We start from the raw sequence: 27,961 nt of genomic DNA, 5'->3' as shown, positions 1-27,961 counted from the left end.
ATCAGCTAATGCTCCCTCTCCCATCATTCCCCGCTCAGTCTCTGACACTGCGGGTGTGCGCGCACTCACTGTGTGCCAGCCGGCAATGCAGCTGCTGAGACAGAGGCAGGGAGCAGCGCAGGCACGAAGAGAGGTGAGGAGTGTGTTTTTTATTTATTTTTTTACTGGACTGTGGGGCCATTCTCGGGGTAAAAAGATGTGAGCTGTGTTATATACTACGTGGCTGTGTTATATACTACATGTGCTGTGTTATATACTACATGGGCTGTGTAATATACTGTGTGGCTGTGCTATATACACCAAGGAGGAGGAGAACACCGTTACTAGGCCACAACCCAAGTAGTATGGCAACTGTAGTGTTACATTTAAAAATACTTAATGAGAGCCTGAAGGTTGAAGCTCAGACAAGGAAACCTGGAGGAGAACACCAAGGAGCGGCAGACACCGTTACTAGGCCCCAACCAAAGTAGTAGGGCAACTGCAGCGTGACATTAAAAAATACTTAATGAGAGCCTGAAGGTTGAAGCTCAGACAAGGAAACCTGGAGGAGAACACCAAGGAGCGGCAGACACCGTTACTAGGCCCGAACCAAAGTAGTAGGGCAACTGCAGTGTGACATTAAAAAATACTCAATGAGAGCCTGAAGGTTGAAGCTCAGACAAGGAAACCTGGAGAACACCAAGGAGGAGGAGAACACCAAGGAGCGGCAGACACCGTTACTAGGCCCCAACCAAAGTAGTATGACAACTGCAGTGTGACATTAAAAAATAATCAATGAGAGCCTGAAGGTTGAAGCTCAGACAAGGAAACCTGGAGGAGAACACCAAGGAGGAGGAGAACACCAAGGAGCGGCAGACACCGTTACTAGGCCCCAACCAAAGTAGTCGGGCAACTGCAGTGTGACATTAAAAAATACTCAATGAGAGCCTGAAGGTTGAAGCTCAGACAAGGAAACCTGGAGGAGAACACCAAGAAGCGGCAGACACCGTTACTAGGCCCCAGCCAAAGTAGTAGGGCAACTGCTGTCTTATATAAACAACTACATAATGAGAGCCTGAAGGTTGAAGTTCAGCTTTTTCAGTGGAGGACAGCGTGATTAAGTGGCGCCGCAGACAGACAAAGGTAGTATGTGTTAACTAAAAAAGTTGGCTCTATGCATTTTTAAATTAGTTACAGGGGTACACAGGCAGCATTGGTGTGGTCAGTGGAGGACAATTGGAAGGAGGGACTGCAGACAGACTTCCTAGGCCTAAAATAATAAAATACGCTCTATGCAGCTTCCATTAGGTGGCAGGGGTACTCAGGCAGCATTGGTGTGGTCAGCGGAGGACAATTGGAAGGAGGGACCGCAGACAGACTTCCTAGGCCAAAAATAATAAAATAGGCTCTATGCAGCTTCCATTAGGTGGCAGGGGTACTCAGGCAGCATTGGTGTGGTCAGCGGATGGCAATTGGAAGGACGGACTGCAGACAGACTTCCTAGGCCTAAAATAATAAAATAGGCTCTATGAAGCTTCCATTAGGTGGCAGGGGTACACAGGCAGCATTGGTGTGGTCACTGGTCAGTGGAGGACAATTGGAAGGAGGGACCGCAGACAGACTTCCTAGGCCTAAAATAATAAAATAGACTCTATGCAGCTTCCATTAGGTGGCAGGGGTACTGTTGTGAATTCCGTTCTCGAACTCCCTCCTGTGGTCATGAATGGTACTTCGGTGAGTTCTGTCCGTGGACTCCCTCTGGTGGCTGTGAGTGGAGCTGCTGGTTCTGAGATTCCTTCCCCACCTGCCCTCGTTTAGGGCTAGGCTGGATTCGCTATTTAACTCCACTCAGATCATTACTCCATGCCAGCTGTCAATGTTCTAGTACTGGTTCAGATCTCTCCTGGATCTTTCTGTGGACCTGACTACTCCAGCAAAAGCTAAGTCCCGGCTTGTTCATTTGTTCTTATGATTTTTCTTGCTAAGTTCTAGTCCAACTGGCTTTCATGAAACTGCCTGGCTAGCTGGAAGCTCTGGGGGTGCAGAGTGGCACCACCGCACCGTGAGTCGGTGCGGGGGTATTTTTTGCACACTCTGCGTGGTTTTTGTAGTTTGTTGTGTTGACCGCAAAGATCCCTTTTCTATCCTCAATCTGTTTAGTTAGACTGGCCTCTCTTTGCTATAGCCTATTTCATCCTGTGTTTGTGATTTCCTCTTAACTCACAGTCAATACTTGTGGGGGGCTGCTTTTACCTTTGGGGAAATTTCTCTGAGGCAAGTGAGGCTTTGTTTCCTTTCTTTAGGGGTAGTTAGCTCTTAGGCTGTGAAGAGGCGTCTAGACAGAGTCAGGCACGCTCCACGGCTATTTCTAGTTGTGTTGATAGGAGTAGTGTTTGCGGTCAGCAGAGTTCCCATTTCCCCAGAGCTCGTCCCGATTCCATGTTTAACTATCAGGTCATTCCTGGTGCACCTAACCACCAGGTCCACAACAGTACAGCTGGCCCACAAAGTGTTAATGCATCTCAATAGAGGGAAAAGAGAAGTTCTGAGACCATTTTTTTTCTGCAGTGTGTTTTGCCTTTCTTTTCCCCTTAAACTCTGGGTGGTTCAAAACTCAGGTGTGGATATGGACAATCAAGGTCTGTCCTCTAGTGTAGATCAACTCGCTGCAAGGGTACAAAACATTCAAGATTATGTTGTTCAGAATCCTATGTTGGAGCCTAGAATTCCAATTCCTGATTTGTTTTCTGGGGATAGATCTAAATTTCTGAGTTTCAAAAACAATTGTAAACTGTTTCTTGCTCTGAATCCCCGCTCTTCTGGTGACCCTATTCAGCAAGTGAGAATCATTATTTCTTTGTTGCGTGGCGACCCTCAAGACTGGGCATTCGCCCTGGAGCCAGGAGATCCTGCATTGCGTAATGTAGATGCGTTTTTTCTGGCGCTGGGATTGCTTTATGATGAACCGAATTCTGTGGATCAAGCAGAGAAAATTTTGCTGGCTTTGTGTCAGGGTCAGGATGAAGCGGAGGTATATTGCCAGAAGTTCAGAAAGTGGTCTGTGCTTACTCAGTGGAATGAGTGTGCGCTGGCAGCAATTTTCAGAAAAAACGCTGCAAAAACGCAGCAAAAACGCTAAAAGAAGTGACATGCCCTATGTCCAAAAAAAGCAGCAAAGCAGAAAATACTGATCAAACAAAAAACCAACGTGTGTGCATGAGATTTCTGAAATCTCATAGGTTTTACTGGTACTATAAAAAGCAGCTGAAAATTAGCATAAAAAAAGCAGCAAAAAAAAGCAGCAAAAAAGTCCTGTGTGAACGTACCCTTGGATTGGAAATCAATGTCGGTGTCCAGTTGGGGCTGTCAAGGGGTACATGGGGATGTTTCATTGTTGTCAATTTCTTCCTCCACTCCTTCTGAAGTCCCTGAGTTTTTGTCAGACTACCGGGATGTATTTGATGAGCCCAAGTCTAGTACCCTACCTCCTCATAGGGATTGTGATTGTGCTATTAATTTGATTCCTGGTAGCAAGTTCCCTAAGGGACGACTTTTCAATTTGTCTGTGCCAGAACACGCCGCTATGAGGAGTTATATAAAGGAGTCCTTGGAGAAAGGGCATATCCGCCCGTCGTCGTCACTAGGGTTGAGCGACCTTTAGTTTTTTAGGGTCGAGTCGGGTTTTGTGAAACCCGACTGTCTTAAAAGTCGAGTCGAGTGAAATCGGCCGACCACCGTTAAAAGTCGGGTTTCGGCCGAAACACGAAACCCAATGAAGGAATTTATATATATTTTTTTTTCCTCCTCCTCCTCCTCCTCCTCCTCCTCCTCCCAGAAAATTTCGTATTGCACATTCCAAATCCCTACTGCGCACAAGCGATAACATGACGATAGGCGTTCACTCCCCTAACACCTATGTTATCACTCTGCCCACGCTCATTCATTGGCTGAAAAAATGGCGCTAATCGCGTCATACGAAACGCGACTTTCGCGCCCAGATCGCGTACCGCATGGCCGACCCCGCACAGGGATCGGGTCGGGTTTCATGAGACGCCGACTTCGCCAAAAGTCGGCGACTTATGAAAATGAACGACCCGTTTCGCTCAACCCTAGTCGTCACCATTGGGAGCAGGGTTCTTTTTTGTGGCCAAGAAGGATGGTTCTCTGAGACCTTGTATAGATTACCGCCTTCTTAATAAAATCACGGTCAAATTTCAGTAACCTTTGCCTCTGTTGTCTGATTTATTTGCTCGGATTAAGGGGGCTAGTTGGTTCACCAAGATAGACCTTCGAGGGGCGTATAATCTCGTGCGTATTAAACAGGGCGATGAATGGAAAACAGCATTTAATACGCCCGAGGGCCATTTTGAGTGCCTGGTGATGCCATTCGGCCTTTCTAATGCTCCCTCTGTGTTTCAGTCCTTTATGCATGACATCTTCCGAAAGTATCTGGATAGATTCATGATCGTATATTTGGATGATATTTTGGTCTTTTCGGATGATTGGGAGTCCCATGTGAAGCAGGTCAGAATGGTGTTCCAGGTCCTTCGTGCTAATTCCTGTTTGTGAAGGGATCTAAGTGTCTCTTTGGAGTTCAGAAGGTTTCCTTTTTGGGTTTCATTTTTTCCCCTTCTACTATCGAGATGGATCCCGTTAAAGTCCAAGCTATTTATGATTGGACTCGGCCTACATCTGTGAAGAGCCTTCAGAAATTTCTGGGCTTTGCCAATTTTTACCGTCGCTTCATCGCTAATTTTTCTAGTGTTGTTAAACCGTTGACTGATTTGACCAAGAAGGGTGCTGATGTGGTGAATTGGTCCTCTGCGGCCATTGAGGCTTTTCAGGAGTTGAAACGTCATTTCTCTTCGGCTCCTGTGTTGTGTCAGCCAGATGTTTTGCTCCCTTTTCAGGTCGAGGTTGATTGATGCTTCTGAAATTGGAGCAGGGGCTGTTTTGTCTCAGAGAAGTTCTGATTGCTCTGTAATGAAGCCGTGCACTTTCTTTTCAAGAAAGTTTTCGCCTACTGAGCGTAATTATGATGTTGGCAATCGGGAGTTGTTTGCTATGAAGTGGGCATTCGAGGAGTGGCGACATTGGCTTGAAGGAGCCAAGCATCGCGTGGTGGTCTTGACAGATCACAAGAATCTGACTTATCTCGAGTCTGCCAAGCGGTTGAATCCTAGACAGGCTCGTTGGTCGCTGTTTTTCTCCCGTTTCAATTTTGTGGTTTCGTACCTTCCGGGTTCTAAGAATGTGAAGGCTGATGCCCTTTCAAGGAGTTTTGTGCCTGATTCTCCTGGGGTTCCTGAGCCAGCTGGTATTCTCAGAGAGGGGGTAGTTCTGTCTGCCATCTCCCCTGATTTGCGGCGGGTGCTGCAGGAGTTCCAGGCTGATAGACCTGACCGTTGTCCAGCGGAGAAACTGTTTGTCCCTGATAGATGGACTAATAGAGTTATCTCTGAGGTTCATTGTGCGGTGTTGGCTGGTCATCCTGGGATTTTTAGTACCAAAGATTTGGTGGCTAGGTCCTTTTGGTGGCCTTTTTTGTCGCGGGATGTGCGTTCTTTTGTGCAGTCTTGTGGGACTTGTGCTCGGGCTAAGCCCTGCTGTTCTCGTGCCAGTGGGTTACTTTTGCCCTTGCCGGTCCCGAAAAGGCCCTGGACGCATGTTTCCATGGATTTTATTTCAGATCTTCCTGTTTCTCAAAGGATGTCGGTCATCTGGGTGGTTTGTGATCGCTTCTCTAAAATGGTCCATTTGGTACCCTTGCCTAAATTGCCTTCTTCCTCTGATTTGGTTCCATTATTTTTCCAACATGTGGTTCATTTGCATGGCATTCCGGAGAACATCGTGTCTGACAGAGGTTCCCAGTTTGTTTCAAGGTTTTGGCGTTCCTTTTGTGCTAAGATGGGCATTGATTTGTCTTTTTCTTGGGCTTTCCATCCTCAGACAAATGGCCAAACCGAACGAACCAACCAGACTTTGTAAACCTATCTGAGATGCTTTGTTTCTGCGGATCAGGATGATTGGGTGACCTTCTTGCCATTGGCTGAGTTCGCCCTTAATAATCGGGCCAGTTCGGCTACTTTGGTTTCGCCTTTTTTTTGTAATTCTGGTTTTCATCCTCGTTTTTCTTCAGGGCAGGTTGAGCTTTCGGACTGTCCTGGTGTGGATTCTGTGGTGGACAGGTTGCAGCAAATTTGGACTCATGTGGTGGACAATTTGACCTTGTCCCAAGAGAAGGCTCAACGTTTCGCTAACCGCCATCGCCGTGTTGGTCCCCGACTTCGTGTTGGGGATTTGGTTTGGTTATCCTCTCGTTATGTTCCTATGAAGGTTTCTTCTCCTAAGTTTAAGCCTCGTTTCATTGGTCCTTATAAGATTTCTGAAATTCTTAATCCTGTATCATTTTGTTTGGCCCTTCCTGCTTCTTTTGCCATCCATAATGTGTTCCATAGGTCGTTGCTGCAGAGATATGTGGCGCCTATGGTTCCCTCTGTTGATCCTCCTGCTCCTGTGTTGGTCGAGGGGGAGTTGGAGTATGTGGTGGAGAAGATTTTGGATTCTCGTATTTCGAGACGAAAACTTCAGTACTTGGTCAAATGGAAGGGCTATGGTCAGGAGGATAATTCCTGGGTTGTTGCCTCTGATGTCCATGCTGCCGATTTAGTTCGTGCCTTTCATTTGGCTCATCCTGATCAGCCGGGGGGCTCTGGTGAGGGTTCGGTGACCCCTCCTCAAGGGGGGGTACTGTTGTGAATTCCGTTCTCGAACTCCCTCCTGTGGTCATGAATGGTACTTCGGTGAGTTCTGTCCGTGGACTCCCTCTGGTGGCTGTGAGTGGAGCTGCTGGTTCTGAGATTCCTTCCCCACCTGCCCTCGTTTAGGGCTAGGCTGGATTCGCTGTTTAACTCCACTCAGATCATTACTCCATGCCAGCTGTCAATGTTCTAGTACTGGTTCAGATCTCTCCTGGATCTTTCTGTGGACCTGACTACTCCAGCAAAAGCTAAGTCCCGGCTTGTTCATTTGTTCTTATGATATTTCTTGCTAAGTTCTAGTCCAGCTGGCTTTCATGAAACTGCCTGGCTAGCTGGAAGCTCTGGGGGTGCAGAGTGGCACCACCACACCGTGAGTCAGTGCGGGGGTATTTTTTGCACACTCTGCGTGGTTTTTGTAGTTTGTTGTGTTGACCGCAAAGATCCCTTTTCTATCCTCAATCTGTTTAGTTAGACTGGCCTCTCTTTGCTATAGCCTATTTCATCCTGTGTTTGTGATTTCCTCTTAACTCACAGTCAATACTTGTGGGGGGCTGCTTTTACCTTTGGGGAAATTTCTCTGAGGCAAGTGAGGCTTTGTTTCCTTTCTTTAGGGGTAGTTAGCTCTTAGGCTGTGAAGAGGCGTCTAGGCAGAGTCAGGCATGCTCCACGGCTATTTCTAGTTGTGTTGATAGGAGTAGTGTTTGCGGTCAGCAGAGTTCCCATTTCCCCAGAGCTTGTCCCGATTCCGTGTTTAACTATCAGGTCATTCCTGGTGCACCTAACCACCAGGTCCATAACAGGGTACACAGGCAGCATTGGTGTGGTCACTGGTCAGTGGAGGACAATTGGAAGGAGGGACCGCAGACAGACTTCCTAGGCCTAAAATAATAAAATAGGCTCTATGCAGCTTCCATTAGGTGGCAGGGGTACACAGGCAGCATTGGTGTGGTCAGCGGAGGACAATTGGAAGGAGTGTCTGACACACTAAGTACTCCCAAAAACAAAATAGATGTTAATGTCTCACAAAAAAAACAACCCCCCCCCCCAAAAAAAAAAAGGGTGGCAAACTTAGGTACAGGGGTGTGCTCCTATGTTGACTTTCTGACATTGTAATTTGGCGCAAAGTATTTACTGGTGTAAATGTAGGACAGGGCCCCTGACTATTTTAACTAGCATCATGCATGTCAACAAATTGTTATTGTCTGTGCCAGCCATTGAAGGATTTCAGCGCATAGATTAAACAGTGGTGGAGCATCGAGAGATAATTTTGCAAGTGGTAGAGCACAGTTTGACCTGGGTGGGGGAAACTCTCTCCTGGACGGCGGTACAAGCCCAGGGCCCCTCATGTTATAATGGTGTGTCTGACGTTGGGTGCGCGCCACCACCGCCAGAGACACTTCATTGTACTATGAGGGACCCAGTGCCAGTGCCGTCGACCAAAAGTGGGCACACCCACCTCTTCAGACAAACGGCACTCTGACGGATGCTTGCGACAAGTGGCGAGACCACGGCCCCGTGGGGGGAGTTAGGCCGTTTAGGGAGGTGTAAACATGTCGTATGCTGGACAAACAGCAGCAGCAAATTAAGAGATTGGAACAGTCAGTAATACCAGTCCCAAAGCAAGACCTTTTTACAGGAAAGCTAGGTGTCAGCCAGGAAAGGTGGGGCAAAATAATTAGAAATCCATGAGTGGTTCATTTTAATGAAGGTTAGATCATCAACATTTTGGGTAGCCAGACGAGTCCTTTTTTCGGTCAGTATAGAACCAGCAGCACTGAATACTCTTTCTGATAGCACACTAGCTGCTGGGCAAGCAAGCTCCTGCAATGCATATTCGGCCAATTCAGGCCAGGTGTCTATTTTGGATGCCCAGTAATCAAAGGGGAATGACGGTTGAGGGAGAACATCGGTAATGGAGGAAAAATAGTTAGCAACCATACTGGACAAATGCTGTCTCCTGTTACTTTGAATTGATGCTGCAGTACCTGTCGTGTCTGCGGTCATTGCGAAATCACTCCACAACCTGGTCAGAAAACCCCTCTGTCCTACGCCACTTCTGATTTGTGCACCTCAAACACCTCTGCCCTGTTGCCCCCTGCAGCTCATGTGAGAACCATCACCGGCGCTGTGTGCTGGGAATGCCTGAATCAAACGGTCTACAAGAGTAGCTTGTTTGGTTGCCAATATTTGTTTGAGGTTCTCATGTGGCGTGATATTTTGCAATTTGCCTTTACAGCGAGGATCAAGGAGGCAGGCCAACCAGTAATCGTCATCGGTCATCATTTTTATAATGCGTGGGTCCCTTTTGAGGATATGCAAGGCATAATCCGCCATGTGGGCCAATGTTCCAGTTGTCAAGTCAGTGCATATGCTGGGTTGAGGAGCACTTTTGGGCAAATCAACGTCACTTGTCTCCCTCAAAAACCCTGAACCCGGCCTTGCCCTGCCAGCACTTTCTATTGCCCCCTGAGAAGCTTCCTCATCCAAAAAATACTCATCCCCATCATCCTCCTCGTCCTCCTCTTCGCCCGCCACCTCGTCCTGTACACTTCCATGAGCAGACAATGGCTGACTGTCATCAAGGCTTCCCTCGTCCTCGGCTGCAGACGCCTGCTCCTTTATGTGCGTCAAACTTTGCATCAGCAGACGCATTAGGGGGATGCTCATGCTTATTACGGTGTTGTCTGCACTAACCAGCCGTGTGCATTCCTCAAAACACTGAAGGACTTGACACAGGTCTTGGAGCTTCGACCACTGCACAGCTGACAACTCCATCTCTGCCATCCAACTGCCTGCCCGTGTATGTGTATCCTCCCACAAGTACATAACAGCACGCCTCTGTTTGCACAGTCTATGAAGCATGTGCAGTGTGGAGTTCCACCTTGTTGCAATGTCGATGATTAGGTGATGCTGGGGAAGGTTCAAAGACCACTGATGGTTCTGCATACGGATGGAGAGTACGGGCGAACGGCGGATGTGAGAGCAAAGTCTGCGCACTTTCAGCAGCAGGTCGGTAACCCCGGATAACTTTTCAGGAAGCACTGCACCACCAGGTTTAAGGTGTGAGCCAGGCAAGGAATGTGTTTCAGTTGTGAAAGGGCTATGGCAGCCATAAAATTCCTTCCGTTGTCACTCACTACCTTGCCTGCCTCAAGATGTACAGTGCCCAGCCATGACTGAGTTTCTTGCTGCAAGAACTCGGACAGAACTTCCGCGGTGTGTCTGTTGTCGCCCAAACACTTCATTGCCAATACAGCCTGCTGACGCTTGCCACAAGCTGTTCCATAATTGGACACCTCGTGTGCAACAGTGGCAGCTGCGGATGGAGTGGTCGTGCGACTGCGGTCTGTGGACGAGCTCTCGCTTCTGCTGGAGGACGAGGAGGAGAAGGGGGGACAAATGCCTACAGCCAACTGTTTCCTACACCGTGGGCTAGGCAGAACTGTCCCAATATTACTGTCCCCTGTGGACCCTGCCTCCACCACATTAACCCAGTGTGCCGTGATGGAGACGTAACGCCCCTGGCCATGCCTACTGGTCCATGCATCTGTTGTCAGGTGCACCTTTCTACTCACAGATTGCCTGAGCGCATGGACAATGCGGTCTTTTACATGCTGGTGGAGGGCTGGGATGGCTTTTCTAGAAAAGAAGTGTCGACTGGGTAGCTCGTAGCGTGGTACAGCGTAGTCCATCAGGGCTTTGAAAGCTTCGGTTTCAACTAACAGGTAGGGCATCATCTCTAACGAGATTAGTCTAGCAATGTGGGCGTTCATTGTTATGTTTGGCTGGTGGTTAGGAGCACTAGAAATGACCAGATGAGCAAACTAGCAATACGGGACGAGCTCTGGGAAGTGGGAGCTCTGCTGACCGCAACCCCTAATCCTATCACAACAACTAGAAATAGCCGTGGAGCATTCCTGACTCTACCTAGATGCCTCTTCACAGCCTAAGAGCTAACTACCCCTAAAGATAGAAAATACAGCCTACCTTGCCTCAGAGAAATTCCACAAAGAAATAGGCAGCCCCCACATATATTGACTGTGAGTTAAGATGGAAGTCACAAACACAGGAATGAAATAGATTTCAGCATAGGAGGCCAGACTAACTAAACAGACAGAGGATAGAAAAGGTATCTTTGCGGTCAGCATAAAAGACTAACAAAAAACCACGCAGAGTGTGCAAAAGAAACCACCGCACCGACTCACGGCGCGGTGGTGCCACTCTGCATCCCAGAGCTTCCAGCAAACAAGATTAAATCATAATAGCAAGCTGGACAAAAACACAATGGTAACAAATAAGCAAGCAGGGACTTAGCTTTTGCTGAAATAGACAGGTCATCTGAAAGATCCAAGATAACTGAACCAGTACTAGGACATTGACAGCTGGCATCAAGTAAAGCTCTGAGTGGAGTTAAATAGAGCAGCCAGCCAAGGCCTGAACGAGATCAGCTGGAGAAGGAATCTCAGAACCAGCAGCTCCACTCACAGCCACCAGAGGGAGTCCATGAACAGAACTCACTGAAGTACCATTCATAACCACAGGAGGGAGCTCGAGAACAGAATTCACAACAGTTCATACCCTGTGTACGTGGATGCGAGGATGAGTACTTCCTTTTCCTAACGAGAGTCTCATGTAGGGTGAGCTGGACTGGAGAGCTGCATACGGTGGAACTAGCGGGGGTGCCGGTGGACATGGGTGACTGAGAGAGGGTTGGTGATTGTATTCTTGATGTTGCCCTACATACAGTTTTTCCGACCACGAACCTGGGGATTCCCTGACTGCTTTGGCCTTGCGACGAAACCCCCACATTACCTGCAGGTGGTGTGGTAAACGGTGGGCTTACAGTGAGGGAAGGGATGTCGCGTTGCTGACTAGCTTCATTGTGAGAGGGTGCTACAACGTTAAGGGACGTTTGGTAGTTTGTCCAGGCTTGCAAGTGCATGGTGGTTAAATGTCTATGCATGCAACTTGAATTTAAATTTTTAACATTCTGACCTCTGCTGAAGGTCCTTGAGCATTTCTTACAGATGACTTTGCGCTGATCATTGGAATCCTGGTTAAAAAAATTCCAGACTGCACTCTTCCTATCGGATACCTTTTCAGGCATTGCACACTGAGCTACTTTAACCTGATGGCCACGCTGTCCTACAACTGGTTTTGGTTTTGCCACATGTATTTGGCCAGATACGGGCCTGCCAGATGGAACCTGTTGCGATGTTGATGCCTGCTGTGGCTCCTCCTCCTCCTCCGCTTCAGAGCTAATGCCGCCTTCACCCTGTTCCCCCAATGGCTGCCAATCGGGGTCAACAACTGGGTCATCTATGACCTCCTCTTCTATGTTCTGTGCACCTTCCTCTGGGTCACCGTGTAAGCCGGTGCTATAGCGTTCATGACGGGGCTCCATAGTCTCATCGGGGTCAGATTCTGGATCAGTACACTGCGAGGGCAATGTTCTGATCTGAGTCAAAGGAACAGCATAATAATGTGGCTGTGCATCTGTGCACTCCATGTCCAGTTCATCTTGTAATGGGCATGGCTTGTTAACAATTTCCCTTTCTAACCCAGGCACGGTATGTGTAAAGAGCTACATGGAGTAACCAGTTGTGTCACCTGACGCATCCTTCACTGCTGTTCTTGGTGAAGGACACAAGGAAGCGACTTGTTCCTGACCGGGATCATCCACTGATGACGCACTGCTCTGACATTTGGCACTTTCCGAGGAGGAGGCGAAAGAGCTAGAGGCAGAGTCAGCAATGAAAGCCAATACTTGTTCCTGCTGCTCCGGCTTCAAAAGCGGTTTTCCTACTCCCAGAAATGGGAGCCTTCGAGGCCTTGTGGAGCCTGACGATGACGCAGGCTCAACAACTCGAGACTTAGGGGCTATATTGCTTTTCCCATGACCATCTGATGCTCCACGACCACCACCACTACCATCAATACCAGCTGGCAATGAACGCCCACGGCCACGACCTCTTCCACCAGACTTCCTTATTATTTGAAAAATGTAACGTAACTAACAACCGTTAGGTGGTCCTGTAAAACCAGGTAGAAGGTGTACGTGAACTTGTTGTGAAGGTAAATCTCCCTTTTTATGTGTGGCAGAATGCAGTGAAAAATCAGGCCCACTGTTATACAGTAGGTTTTCTGTGGCAGAAAAAGAAAGACAGATGCCACACACAGGACTGGCACTAATGCAGATTTGCCAATCTTAATCTTCCAATTTTTTTTTTTTTATGGGAGAATTAGGAAGAAATCAGGCACACTGTTATACAGTAGGTTTTCTGTGGCAGAAAAAGAAAGACAGATGCCACACACAGGACTGGCACTAATGCAGATTTGCCAATCTTAATCTCCCAATTTTTTTTTTTATGGGAGAATTAGGAAAAAATCAGGCCCACAGTTATACAGTAGGTTTTCTGTGGCAGAAAAAGAAAGACAGATGCCACACACAGGACTGGCACTAATGCAGATTTGCCAATCTTAATCTCCCATTTTTTATTTTTTTTATGGGAGAATTAGGAAGAAATCAGGCACACTGTTATACAGTAGGTTTTCTGTGGCAGAAAAAGAAAGACAGATGCCACACACAGGACTGGCACTAATGCAGATTTGCCAATCTTAATCTCCCACTTGTTTTTTGTTTTATGGGAGAATTAGGAAGAAATCAGGCACACTGTTATACAGTAGGTTTTCTGTGCCAGAAAAACAAAGACAGATGCCACACACAGGACTGGCACTAATGCAGATTTGCCAATCTTAATCTCCCCCTTTTTTTTTGTTTTATGGGAGAATTAGGAAGAAATCAGGCACACTGTTATACAGTAAGTTTTCTGTTGCAGAAAAAGAAAGACAGATGCCACACACAGGACTGGCACTAATGCAGATTTGCCAATCTTAATCTCCCAATTTTTTTTTTTATGGGAGAAGTAGGAAAAATCAGGCCCACAGTTATACAGTAGGTTTTCTGTGGCAGAAAAAGAAAGACAGATGCCACACACAGGACTGGCACTAATGCAGATTTGCCAATCTTAATCTCCCTCTTGTTTTTTTTTATGGGAGAATGAGGAAAAAATCAGGCCCACAGTTATACAGTAGGTTTTCTGTGGCAGAAAAAGAAAGACAGATGTCACACACAGGACTGGAACTAATGCAGATTTGCCAATCTTAATCTCCCACTTGTTTTTTGTTTTATGGGAGAATTAGGAAGAAATCAGGCACACTGTTATACAGTAGGTTTTCTGTGGCAGAAAAACAAAGACAGATGCCACACACTGGACTGGCACTAATGCAGATTTGCCAATCTTAATCTCCCCCTTTTTTTTTGTTTTATGGGAGAATTAGGAAGAAATCAGGCACACTGTTATACAGTAGTTTTTCTGTGGCAGAAAAAGAAAGACAGATGCCACACACAGGACTGGCACTAATGCAGATTTGCAAATCTTAATCTCCCACTTGTTTTTTTTATGGGAGAATGAGGAAAAAATCAGGCCCACAGGTATACAGTAGGTTTTCTGTGGCAGAAAAACAAAGACAGAGGCCACAGACAGGACTGGCACTAATGCAGATTTGCCAATCTTAATCTCTCATTTTTTTTTTTTTTTATGGGAGAATGAGGAAAAAATCAGGCCCACAGTTATACAGTAGGTTTTCTGTGGCAGAAAAAGAAAGACAGATGCCACACACAGGACTGGCACTAATGCAGATTTGCCAATCTTAATCTCCCACTTTTTGTTTTATGGGAGAATTAGGAAGAAATCAGGCACACTGTTATACAGTAGGTTTTCTGTGGCAGAAAAACAAAGACAGATGCCACACACAGGACTGGCACTAATGCAGATTTGCCAATCTTAATCTCCCAATTTTTTTTTTTTTATGGGAGAATTAGGAAAAAATCAGGCCCAAAATTTAAACAGTAGGTTTTCTGTGGCAGAAAAAGAAAGACAGATGCCACACACAGGACTGGCACTAATGCACATTTGCCAATCTTAATCTCCCTCTTGTTTTTTTTTTTATGGGAGAATGAGGAAAAAATCAGGCACACTGTTATACAGTAGGTTTTCTGTGGCAGAAAAAGAAAGACAGATGCCACACACAGGACTGGCACTAATGCAGATTTGCCAATCTTAATCTCCCTCTTGTTTTTTTTTTATGGGAGAATGAGGAAAAAATCAGGCCCACAGTTATACAGTAGGTTTTCTGTGGCACAAAAACAAACACAGATGCCACACACAGGACTGGCACTAATGCAGATTTGCCAATTTTAATCTGCCCCTTTGTTTTTGTTTCAGGGAGACTAGTGAATAAATCTGAGCCACTGTATTACAGTATATTTTCTGTGGCAGAAAGTGGCTTGAAGAGATATACCAAAAAAAAAAAGGGACTGTACTACAATTACTATCTTCCTATAGTAATCTCAGAAAAGTGTGGCAGGCAGCAATAAAAAGGACTGCTGCACACAAAAGTCAAAAGTGTGGACAAACAAACAAGATAGCTGTGCAGAAAGCAAGGAGCAACAATATTTGTGCTTTGAAAAAAGCAGTTGGTTTGCACAGCGGCATACACACAGCAACGCAGCTATCAGGGAACCTTATAACCTACAGAGCTGATGAAGAGAAATCTAGCCTCCACTGTCCCTGCAAAGAAAAGGTGGTGTTGGACAGTGGAAATCGCTACAGCACAAGCGGTTTTGGGGTCAATTTACCCTGCCTAACACTATCCCTGCTTCTGACGAAGCGGCAGCATCCTCTCCCTATGCTCAGATCAGCAGCAGTAAGATGGCGGTCGGCGGGAACGCCCCTTTATAGCCCCTGTGATGCCGCAGAAAGCAAGCCAATCACTGCCATGCCCTTCTCTAAGATGGTGGGGACCAGGGCCTATGTCATCACGCTGCCCACACTCTGCGTGCACCTTCATTGGCTGAGAAATGGCGCTTTAAGCGTCATAGGAAACGCGACTTTGGCGCAAAGATCGTGTACCGCATGGCCGATCCCACGCTGGGATCGGATCGGGTTTCATGAAACCCGACTTTGCCAAAAGTCGGCGACTTTTGAAAATGACCGATCCGTTTCGCTCAACCCTACTTCTGAGTCTCTACCATCGTCTGTCCACCGTCTTTCTTCAGCTCCAACAAAACACACTCTACTATTATTCCCAGCTACCAACCAGTCCACAGGTCCGGCGATGCTTCTCCACTACTAATTAAGTCTTTATTTAGGGGCTGTATCCACAATATCAGGACTACTGCTCACATGACAGCTGCAGCCTATTAATGCATTCTATGGTATTTGTGAGGTATGCAGACCAAAATGCTAAGGCCGGGGTCACACAAGCATATAATACGGGCGAGTGCTACGGACTATAAGACGCACTGGACTATAAGACGCACCCTGGTTTTAGAGGTGGAAAATAGGGAAAAAATATTTGAAGCAAAAATGGTGGTAAAATTTAATAACATACTGTTATATGCAGTGTTATTATGTATAATAGTATAATAGTATGTTATTATGTTGGAATCTACGGGTAGAAGTTGGTGCTGAGGGCCCAGTGTGGTGTCTGTAAAGTACTATATGAAGATGCTGGAGGGTGAGAATAAGAATGGGGGCACAGGGCTTATATTTAAAGCACCACTCCAGAACTGAAAAATAACACTGGAGTGCTGCTTTAAGATCCCATTGGGAGAACTATAACTCACAGCATGTCCTGCAGATCCTATGGCATGCTGGAAGTTATAGCTCACCACAGGAGTGGCAGAGTGCTTTATTGTGTGTTGTAAAGACTAACCTTTTAATTGTGGCAGCCAACCAGCCACTGTGGTGAGGTGAAAAGCTGAAGCATCCCATGACTGCTCACACAGAGCCCTCCCTCTTGATGCCTCTCCACAGCACAGGTCATGAGAGGAAGCTTGCAGATTCTAATGGGGAGTCTGAAGGACCTGTGACGACATCAGAAGAAGGAGGGCTCTGTACTGCCATGTGATGCTCCAGCCCGCCCTCTTCATGACATCACACAGGTCCTTATGCCTCAGCATCCAGCACAGCCAGGCAGGTATGCAGCGATCTTGTCTCTCCTGCCACCCTGCTGCTGCCCCCTCCTCCACCGGACACACAGATCTCCCCAGCTGCTGCAGGAATCCAGTGCTGGGGAAACCATGTGTGTCCCTGTGTAAGTGAAAGAGTATTCATGTGCTGCTCCCCTCTCACTGCTCAGCTGACAGGTGGGTGGGGAAGCTGCTAATGAATATTCACTGCACTTCAATCATTGGGACCATGTGGTTTCCCCAGTGCTGGATTCGGGCAGCGGGGACATTTTTCTGCCTCCTGCAAGTGGGATCACAGTGCGATCCCACTCGCTGCTGCCCCTTCCCCACATACTACATTCCGACCATAAGACACACTCACACTTTCCTCCCAAATTTGGAGGAAAAAAAGTGCGTCTTATGGTCGGAAAAATACGGTAAGTATACATTTTGCTCATTTCAGCCAATTGAGCCATTAAATTCATTGGGGAAAATCAGTGAGAAATACAAAGCCATACGCATGTCATACAGATGCCATACGGATACTTAGATGTGAGGAAATTGCATCATCGTGTTGCAAACATATTACATGCGGATCACCATATGGAGAATATTTCTGCAATTCTCAGGCGAGAGAATTGAACCGATTTTTCATACGTTGCATCTGACTCCAGCCTAAGCCTGAGCTATTGAGTTCAATAATGCAGCCTGTTAATAAAGACTGGAACAGCTTTAGATAAACAACACTTGACCTGCAGAGGTCAGCATAACTAAATTTGTTATTTTAAATGTCTGCAAGTCTATGGATTAAACAAACATTGTTGTAAAATCCAGTGCTCATATGAAGTTTGCGACTTCTGTTTTACATATACATTAGGACATATAGGATTAAGGGCATTTGTGACCCAAAACAAATTTTTGGCAAGCACTGTGCCATGACAGATTCTAATAGTGTGTAATTTACTTACTGTCAGGATTCGGATCTGTCACGCTTGTGCCCAGACTGGTTGGCGTGGGCGTGCTGGGGTGTGGCCCCACTGTGCCACAGACCAGACTACAATGGAACGGGCGTAACTAAGTAGCTTCCTTGGTATTCGCTGGAGCCTCTAATGGTGAGGTCAGACTTGTGCGGCAGGAAGCTACCAGGTGCTACTGCAGGGTGGTGTCTGGCTGTGGCTGCTGATCCCACCGGAGAGCGGAACATAGGTAGGCGTGCATGGCTGGCTCTCTGATAGGTGTGCAGGTATGGCTGGCTCTCTGGCGGGACAGGCAGACAAGGCTGGTGCACTGGAAGAACCGGTAGGGACCGGTCTTCAGGCAGGTATATAAAACAAGTAAGAACCTGTTCAGACAGGAGGACTTAAGAATAGATAGAGAAAGACCGCAAGAGTGGATGCAGAGCGAAAGCACAGGAGCTAGAGCCAAGAACAGAGACGCAGGAGGTGGAGCAAGGAGGAGCCAAGTGCAGAAACGCAGGAAGCGGAGCCAAGAGCAGGAAGCGGAGCCAAGTGCAGAAATGCAGGAGGCAGAGCCAAGAGCCACGTGCAGAAATGCAGGAGGCAGAGCCAAGAGCAGGAGGTGGAGCCAAGTGCAGAAATGCAGGAGGCGGAGCCAAGAGCAGGAAGCAGAGCCAAGTGCAGAAACGCAGGAGGCAGAGCCAAGAGCAGGAGGTGGAGCCACATGCAGAAACGCAGGAGGCAGAGCCAAGAGCAGGAGGCGGAGAACCGCAAGGAGCGGAGCCAGGTAGAACCGCAAGGAGCGGAGCCACAGAGCAAAGCCAGAGAGTGCAGAGCAAGGTCAGAGTGCAGAGCATAGTTACTGAGAGCAGAGTTAGAGCAAAGCCACAGAGTGCAGAGCTGAGAGCAGAACAAAGTCAGAGTGCAGAGCAAGACACAGAGTGCAGAGCTGAACGCAAAACCACAGAGAGCAGAGCTGAGAGCAGAGCAAAGTCAGAGTGCAGAGCAAGACAGAGTACAGAGCCCAGAGCAAAACCACAGAGAGCAGAGCAAGTTCACAGAATGCAGAGCAAGGAGCAAAGCAAGGTCACAGAGAGCAGAGCCAAAAGCAAAGCAAAGCAAGACAAAGACTACGCACAGCAGGGAAAGGAAACCAAGGCAGGGATATAAATGGACACAGGAGCAGGACTAGGCTAAGACAAAGTCAGGAACAGGACAAGACACAGAGACATGGACACAAGCCAGGGTACATCGCCCCCCTGGGTGGCGGACATAAGATTATCAGAGACAGGGCCTGGCACCTCAGCAGCTAAGAACTGACTGAGGGAGTAAGTTGCACAGGTCCCCACCAATGGGTGGGGATGTCTTAAATACAGGAAGCTTCAAGGCAATTGGCCAGGGACACCTTAGCAAGGTGCACACAGACTCAATAAGGCACAGGAGTTGCCACCGCCGCCCCCCTATGCACACAGAGAGAGCATGCACAGAGCAAACAGCAGACATGAGGCACACAGCATGGAGCTGGCAGCAGAGATAAATCACAACAAGGCCCAGAGAAGTAAGTGAGTTTGAGTGTAATGCAGGTGGGGGATGGGAGGCTATGCAGTGATGCCAGCAGGGTTGTTACAGGATCTGCTTGCCTGTTCCAGTGATCTTCATGTGACTACTCATATGTGATTTTCATACTTACAGTCAAGTGGAAACAAGCTTCTCTCAATGAAGAAGAGGCTGTAGATTTTCACTGAACTTTGAGAGAATCAGGAAGATAATCTGTTGGGCATGTGACTATAAGTATGCAAAAATACATTGTAGCGCTCACATAACGACTACTAAAAATGCTTAAAAATCACTCCCGTCAACATTATTTTCATCTTCCTATATTGCCGTTGTTGTATTATATAGCACTATGTATTACAATTGCTAATTTTGCCCTTCTACAAAGCTAATTCTTCTCTTTTCCATTATGTCTATGACATTGTGAAAATAAAAACAGACTCTTTTCCCTGCATGAGTTATCACACCAAAAATCCTTGGCAGGAGGATCAGGAGCATCTGATTCAGGAGCCGAAGAGGAGGATGAATCAAGCTGGGAAAAAGAGACTTCCTGTTTCTACATATAGCAATAAAAAGAGAAGATCTAACTGGGCAGAAAAGCAAAATGACACTAATTCATTAAGAGTTAAACAACGTTGACGGGAGCGCTTCTTCTTTAAGCTTTGTATAGTAGTATAGTAGGGAATGCCAAACTGAATTTTTGGTGCAGGGAAATTTAAATGTGCCCCTGCAAAAATACACACAAGTTTCATATGAATGCCTGGCAAGAAAAACAATTTCCACATTTAAGTCCTAGAGGAATGTGTATAATGATTAAATTACAAATGTAATGTTCACTTTATGTTTGGAATTGTAATGATTTCACAGATATTTCATGCTACTCTTTCAGTTTTTTAATGAGTGCTCTATCTGGGTCAAGAAGCTTTTGCTTTATACATATCTCTTGTGAAAGTTACAGAACAAGATCTAAAAAAGAACCTAAATCAATATGATATGCTAATAAACTAGAAAAGACCATGCATTCTTAGTATGCTAAAATAAGCAAAATAGCTCAGGACATACTAAATTATGCCTTGAATTTTTAAATAACAGATTTAAAGAAGCCAAACTGGTGAAAATCCAATGGAAATATATAGTGTGTGTGTATATATATATATATATATATATATATATATATATATATATATATATATATATATATATATATATCTATATATATATATATATATATATATATATATATCTATATATCTATATATATCTATATATATATCTATATATGTATATATATATATATATATATATATATAGATATATATATATATATATATATATATATATATACTGTATACTGTTTATTAATATTATATTATAGTATTTAAAAATTAACTCCGTCACATCATATAACATAACTGTACGTCAGGATTGGGAAGAAGTTCCCGGCAGCTGACGTACAGTTATGTAATAATCTGTGCCTGCACGATTGCCAACAGTTTTTTGGTTTAAATGATAACCGAGCTTCTGCTGGCACAGCCAGGAGTGGTGTCCACATTACACCTGTCTGTTTAGCCCTCTAAATTCCGTGAAAAATAGAGATTGCAGCATTTAGAAGTCTAGGAGAGAGAGGGGTCTCCCTCTTCCACCCCATTGGTACCCCCACAACATAATAGCAGGCTGCAGATGGTAGTCATGGCAACCAGAGGTCAAATAATAACCTCTGGGTCTGCCAGCTATAGTGGCTTCTTAGAACATGCCAGGAACATGGCCTAAAAGGCATTATGTCAGTGTAACACTAAAAGATTTAATGAATTGCAGTACATGTGTATTGTAATAAGCTGCAACAGTGATCAAAATAGTAACATTTGAAGTCCAATAGAAGGACTAAGTAAAAAAGTACAAAATAGTTAATTTATTTTTAAAATAGAAACATAAAAAAGCAAAATAAACAACAAAGAATGTAAAAACAATCTCCAACTCATCCTGCAAAAAACAATCCCTCAAATGACTCTGTTGGCAAAAACATAGAAAAATTATAGCTCTCAAAATATGGCGATGCAAAAAAACTTTTTTCTTGCAAAAAAGCATTTTTTGGGTAAGTGCACATGTTGCGGATTTCCTGCAGATCCGCAGCGATTTTTCCCTTGCAGACACGCTGCAGATCCACAAGTGATTTACAGTACAATGTAAATCAATAGGGGAAAAAATGCTGTGCTAATGGTGCGGAAAATTCCGTTCGGAATCGTTGCGGATTAAAAGAAGTAGCATGTCACTTCTTTTTTGAGGATCTGCAGCGTTTTTGTACCCATTCCATTATAGAAATCCGCAGGGGTAAAAAAAGCAGTAAATCCACAAAAAATCTGCAGTAAATCCGCAGCAAATCTGCACAAAAAAATGCATCAAATCCGCACCTGTGTTTTCTGCCAAGAGATGCAGAATCCGCACCAAAAATTCCTAAGCCTAATCCGCAACGTAGGTGTGTGCAGTAACAAAACCTAAAATTACTATATAAATCTGGATTGCTGTAATTGTACTAACGCGAAGAATAAAGCTTCCTTACTAGTGTTTCTAGGAATTTAGGACCTGAGGGATGACGTCACGGCTTCTGATTGGTCGCGTGGCGGTCACATGAGTGGCACGCGACCAATCAGAAGCCGTGACATCATGGAAGCTGCGGAACGCGCTCATTTTAAGCAAAGAAGGCTGCCGGTTCACAGCGGTAAGGTCCAGGCTGCGTCGGAGAGGTGAGTATATCAATGTTTTTTATTTTAATTCTTTATTTTACACATTAATATGGATCCCAGGGCCTGAAGGAGAGTTTCCTCTCCTTCAGACCCTGGGAACCATCAGGGATACCTTCCGATACTTGAGTCCCATTGACTTGTATTGGTATCGGGTATCAGTATCGGATCAGATCCGATACTTTGCCGGTATCGGCCGATACTTTCCGATACCGATACTTTCAAGTATCGGATGGTATCGCTCAACACTACTTACCACTACTACAACAAGGTGTGGCCGGATCCAGGTTTTTGTCGGCCCCAGGCGAAAGAGTCTCAATGGGCCCTATTCACACATACCAAAATTCATGATGCACAGATATGGCAGAGAAATATAGGTGTAGTACATTGCCAAAGATTTCACTTCTTTCATTATATGAGTAATATCTATTGTAAATTCTACAATTTTTCAGAAACCAGATAGTATATTTCTCCATATAGCATTATGAGCACCACATAGTGCTCCATACAGAATAATGAACCCCATATATTGCTTCATAAAGAATAATAAACAACAAGTAATGCTTGTATAATACAGTACCATGCCATACAGTATAATGAGCCACCTATAATGTTTCATACAGTATAATGAGCCACATATATTCATATATTTCTTCATACAGAATGATGAGCTCCATATATTGCTCCATACAGCATTATAGGCTCCAAACAGTGCTCCATACAGAATAAAGAGCCCCATATATTGCTCCATACAGTATTATGGGCAGCACATAATTTTCCATACAGAATAATAAGCCCCACATATTGTCTCATGCAGTATTATGGGTACCACAAAGTGCTCAAAACAGAATGAGCCCCATATAATGCTCCATATATAATGGGTCCCATATGATGCTCCAGTATATGATGGGCTCCATATATAATGGGCCCCATATAATGCTCCATAGAGTATAGGATGGGCCCCATATATTGCTCCAAACAGAATGTGTTGCATATAATGCTCCATATGTAATGGGCCCCATATAATGATTCATATATATTGGGCCCCATAAGATGCTCAATATATGATGGGTCCCATATGATGCTCTAGCATATAATGGGCCCCACTTAGTGCTCCACATACAGCTGTGGCAAAAATTAAGAGACCACTGCAAAATTTTCAGTTTGTCTGATTTTTCTCTTTATATATCTCTTTATATATCTTTATGTATAATTTTGGTATGTTTTCCCCCATACCTTTTCTTCCTCTTTTTCTACCCGTTTGTGGCTTTTCCTCAGTACACCTTTTTTTTCCCACAGCTCTTTCTGGAGCCTACATCGTAATATCCCGTGCTGCGGTTTTTCCTTTCCTTTAACTATTCTCCTTAAGGTCAGTCTCACGTTTGCACCTCCTCTATTTTAAGTACCATTAAACTGTTTTGCCTCTATGTCCATACCATATGTTTAATTTAACAGTTCTGTTTTTTCCTTTATACATATGTGGATCATATGTGGTGCTTGCCCATCTGTTTTGCGCTCTATTTTGTGTTAATCCTGTCTTATACATATGCAATGTACAAGCTATCAATTTTAGGGGCCCATCTCGATGTGCATAATGTATATACTTTGTACATAATTTTATAGATATCTCCACATAAGGGGTACATATTGGACCGAATGTATCCCATTACATATAACTGGCATTGGTCTCGTCTATATTTTACACTGTATATATTTACACTGTTTTTTCTTCCCAATTTTTTATATCACAGGCTTTAACTTTTATTATGTCTAATTTGGTGTAAATCGATTGTTTTTTTCCGGTGAGGTTTGAAAAAGACCCGCTAAGGGGTCGAAACGTTACCTCAACACCCTTATGTTCTACTGTGGTGATTTCAATAAATATTTGCTTTTGATACACATTTGAAAATCCAGATTTAGAGTGTGGCTGTTTTTTCAAATTTATCCCACCAGTCTTTCACACTGCTTTTGGGTGACCTTATGCCACTCCTGGTGCAAAAATGTAAACAGTTCTTTGTTTGATGGCTTGTGACTATCCATCTTCCTCTTTATTACATTCCAGAGGTTTTCAATGGGGTTCAGGTCTGAAGTTTGGGCTGGCCATGACAGGGATTTGATGTGATTGTCCTTCATCCACACCTTGATTGACCTAGCTGTGTGGCATGGCACATTGTCCTGCTTGAAAAAACAGTAGTCAGAGTCGGGGAACATTGCCTGAGCAGAAGGATAATCCAGGATAATCATGTATGCGGCTTGATTCATACGTCCTTTGCATAGAACAACCTGCCCAATTCCAGCCTTGCTGAAGTATCACCAGATCATCACCGATCCTCCACCAAATTTCACACTGGGTGCAAGACACTGTGGCTTGTGCACCTCTCCAGGTCTCCATCTAACCATTAGACAACCAGGTGTTGGGCAAAGCTGAAAATTGGACTCATCAGTAGTGTTGAGCGATACCGTCTGATACTTGAAAGTATCGGTATCGGAAAGTATCGGCCGATACCGGCAAAGTATCGGATCTGATCCGATACCGATACCCGATACCAATACAAGTCAATGGGACTCAAGTATCGGAAGGTATCCCTGATGGTTCCCAGGGTCTGAAGGAGAGGAAACTCTCCTTCAGGCCCTGGGATCCATATTAATGTGTTAAATAAAGAATTAAAATAAAAATATTGATATACTCACCTCTCCGATGCAGCCTGGACCTTACCGCTGGTAACCGGCAGCCTTCTTTGCTTAAAATGAGCGCGTTCAGGGCCTTCCATGACGTCACGGCTTCTGATTGGTCGCGGCCGCCCATGTGACCGCCACGCGACCAATCACAAGCTGTGACGTAATTCTCAGGACCTGAGAATTACGTCACGGCTTGTGATTGGTCGCGTGGCGGTCACATGGGCGGCCGCGACCAATCACAAGCCGGGACATCATCTAAGGCCCTGAACGCGCTCATTCTTAGGAAGGAAGGCTGCCGGAAAGAAGCAGAGGGTGAGTATATTCCTATTAGGTATATACTCACCCTCGGACGCACCCTGCTTCTTTCCGGCAGCCTTCCTTCTTAAGAATGAGCGCGTTCAGGGCCTTAGATGATGTCACGGCTTGTGATTGGTCGCAACCGCCCATGTGACCGCTCACGCGACCAATCACAAGCCGTGACGTCATCCCTCAGGTCCTAAATTCCTAGAAGGGAATTTAGGACCTGAGGGATGACGTCGCGGCTTGTGATTGGTCGCGTGGTGGTCACATGAGCGGCACGCGACCAATCAGAAGCTGTGACGTCATGGAAGGTGCTGAACGCGCTCATTTTAAACAAAGAAGGCTGCCGGTTACCAGCGGTGATGTCCAGGGGCCTCCAGACAGGTGAGTATATCAATAATTTTTATTTTAATTCTTTATTTTACACATTCATATGGATCCCAGGGCCTGAAGGAGAGTTTCCTCTCCTTCAGACCCTGGGAACCATACACTGGAAACTTCCGATTCCAATTCCCGATACCACAAAAGTATCGGATCTCGGTATCGGAATTCCGATACCGCAAGTATCGGCCGTTACCCGATACTTGCGGTATCGGAATGCTCAACACTACTCATCAGCAAAGATTACTTTACTTCAGTCCTCATTGGTCCAAGTCTTGGCAAACTTCAGCCTGGCTCTCCTTTGCTTCTCATTGATGAAAGGCTTTTTTCTAGCTTTACATGACTTGAGTCCTCTATTAGCCTGTTATGAACTGTTCTTGCCGTGCACTTCACCCAGCTGCCATTTGCCATTCCTTTTGTAGGTGACTTGATATCATCCTGCAGTTGCTAAGTGACATTCAAATAAGCTGACGGTCATCCCCCTCAGTGGAGAGTCATTTTCGCCCTCTGCCGGTCTGTAGCTTTGTTGTCCCCAATGTCTGCTGCTTGACCTTGTTGATATTGACTGACATTTTAGAAATTTTAAGGATGGAGGCAACATGATGCTCACTGTGTCCCTCTGCTAGTAAAGCCAGAATTGAGTCCTTATTTTCCTCACTTAAGAATTTTGTTTTCAACTCCTTTGGCATTGTTAAAAGTTATTTTTTCATTCCTATTACTTTTGGAATATTACTAACACTTGTTTTCCCATCCAGCTTGTCCTATTGCAAGAGGATTGTGAAGACCACATCAGTGTTTTTTATACTTTCCTTTGTTAAATAAGATTTGATTCAGGTGATCACCTAATCAGAAGCATGTTAAGCAGAATGAGGTGTACTCTGATTATAATTCAACTGACACTGGAATGGAATGGCTGTCAGACATGTAGAAAAGCTTATTTCTTTAAAACTGTGCAGTGGTCTCTTAATTTTTGCCAGAGCTGTATATTTGGCCCATAAGATGCTCCATATATCATGGGCCCCATATGATGCTCCATATAATGTGCCCTATATGATGTTCCATATACAATGGGTCCCATATGATGCTCTAGCATATTATGGGCCCCATATTTGATGTTCCAGTGTATTATGGACCCCATATAATGCTCCATATATAATGGTCCCCATATATGATGCTCCAGTTTAAGATGGGTCCCATATATTTGCTCCAAACATATAAAAGAGAAGAACTCACCACGTCATCACGTCCTCTCCTCGCTGGCCACTGCTTTGCTCCAGATTCCTCAGTATTAGCGTCTTCCGGATCTCTGCACTATGACTGTTCAGGGAGAGGGCGCATGATACCTATGCCGCATAACAAATGCTATTGCCAGGGCGATATAATCAAAACACTAAACGCATACAAACTATCTGGTCTCAGGACCTTTCGGGCACGTGACCTCATCCTGATCATGTGACCTGACACACCTGACCACCACACTTCCTGGTTTTACCAGGCTACAAAAACTGCATCTGTGCAATAGGCTGATAGCACTAATCACAGGCAATGCAGCTCGCCATATTCCCTGCGCCAGGACACATGATTTAGTCATCAAGTGGAAATCAGGTACTACTACTCCTTTGAACCCATAAGGGCACTTTATAGTAGTATACAGTATACAGTATATGTGACCTTTTTTACATACTGAGCTACTATCCTTTATTACAGAATATATAAATGGTTATCCTATTAACCCTAGAAACAACAATGGACTACAATTATCTGGTCTGTTCATCAGACCCACAGCACTGTTAATTTTCCCCGTGCTAGGACACGTGGTTTCATAAGCCAGCAGCATACAGGTACAGCCATTACAAAACCTTGTGGCCACTACAATGCACATAATTAGATTTACCACATACTGTACTACCACCTTGTGTGACAGAACATATGCGGGTTATTCTATTAAGCCTTTCCTCAATCCTCCAGGTAACTGGTGACTACCTACCCCATCTCTTATCACGCTGGATCTTTCTAAGAACACTGACCTTCCTGCTCTATACTTTGCTATATTGGCAGAAATACCTCCTATTTTGATTTTTCCATGGGACACTATTGTATCCTTTACATTCCATTGCTATGCTAGAAGCTCTTCCAAAAATCTAGCCAGAAGATTGATAAAGATGTAACGTTGTTTATAGCCGTAACTCTGAATATTTTCTCCCTGGCTGTATTAGTGCTCATACTGTATTGAAGATAGAACATTCTACTATTATCTATACAATGATGTTAACCAATGTTTATGTTCGTCACCACTACTTTATTTTGATGTCTTTGCACTTGCCAATGTTTTGACACATATTTCTTTTGTATATCTCCACAGTTTCTGACGAAGGTCTATACCCGGACTGAAAACGTTTAATTGATTACTGTATGCCCAATAAATTGGAACCTGTTTTTCAACACAATACATTCTGAGTGCCAATTTTTTTACTTATCTTAATAATGAGATGAATACCCTACTTGAGCACGTATTTCAATGGCTTTATGAGTGCAGTATACAATCCGTTGCACTATGATCTCTCAGTGTCGGTCTTTTTAAGCGAGCACAAAAGCATG

This window comes from Ranitomeya variabilis, chromosome 4, assembly GCF_051348905.1.
Source record: "Ranitomeya variabilis isolate aRanVar5 chromosome 4, aRanVar5.hap1, whole genome shotgun sequence".
In the NCBI taxonomy this organism is placed as follows: domain Eukaryota; kingdom Metazoa; phylum Chordata; class Amphibia; order Anura; family Dendrobatidae; genus Ranitomeya; species Ranitomeya variabilis.
This window is presented reverse-complemented; position numbering follows the sequence as displayed.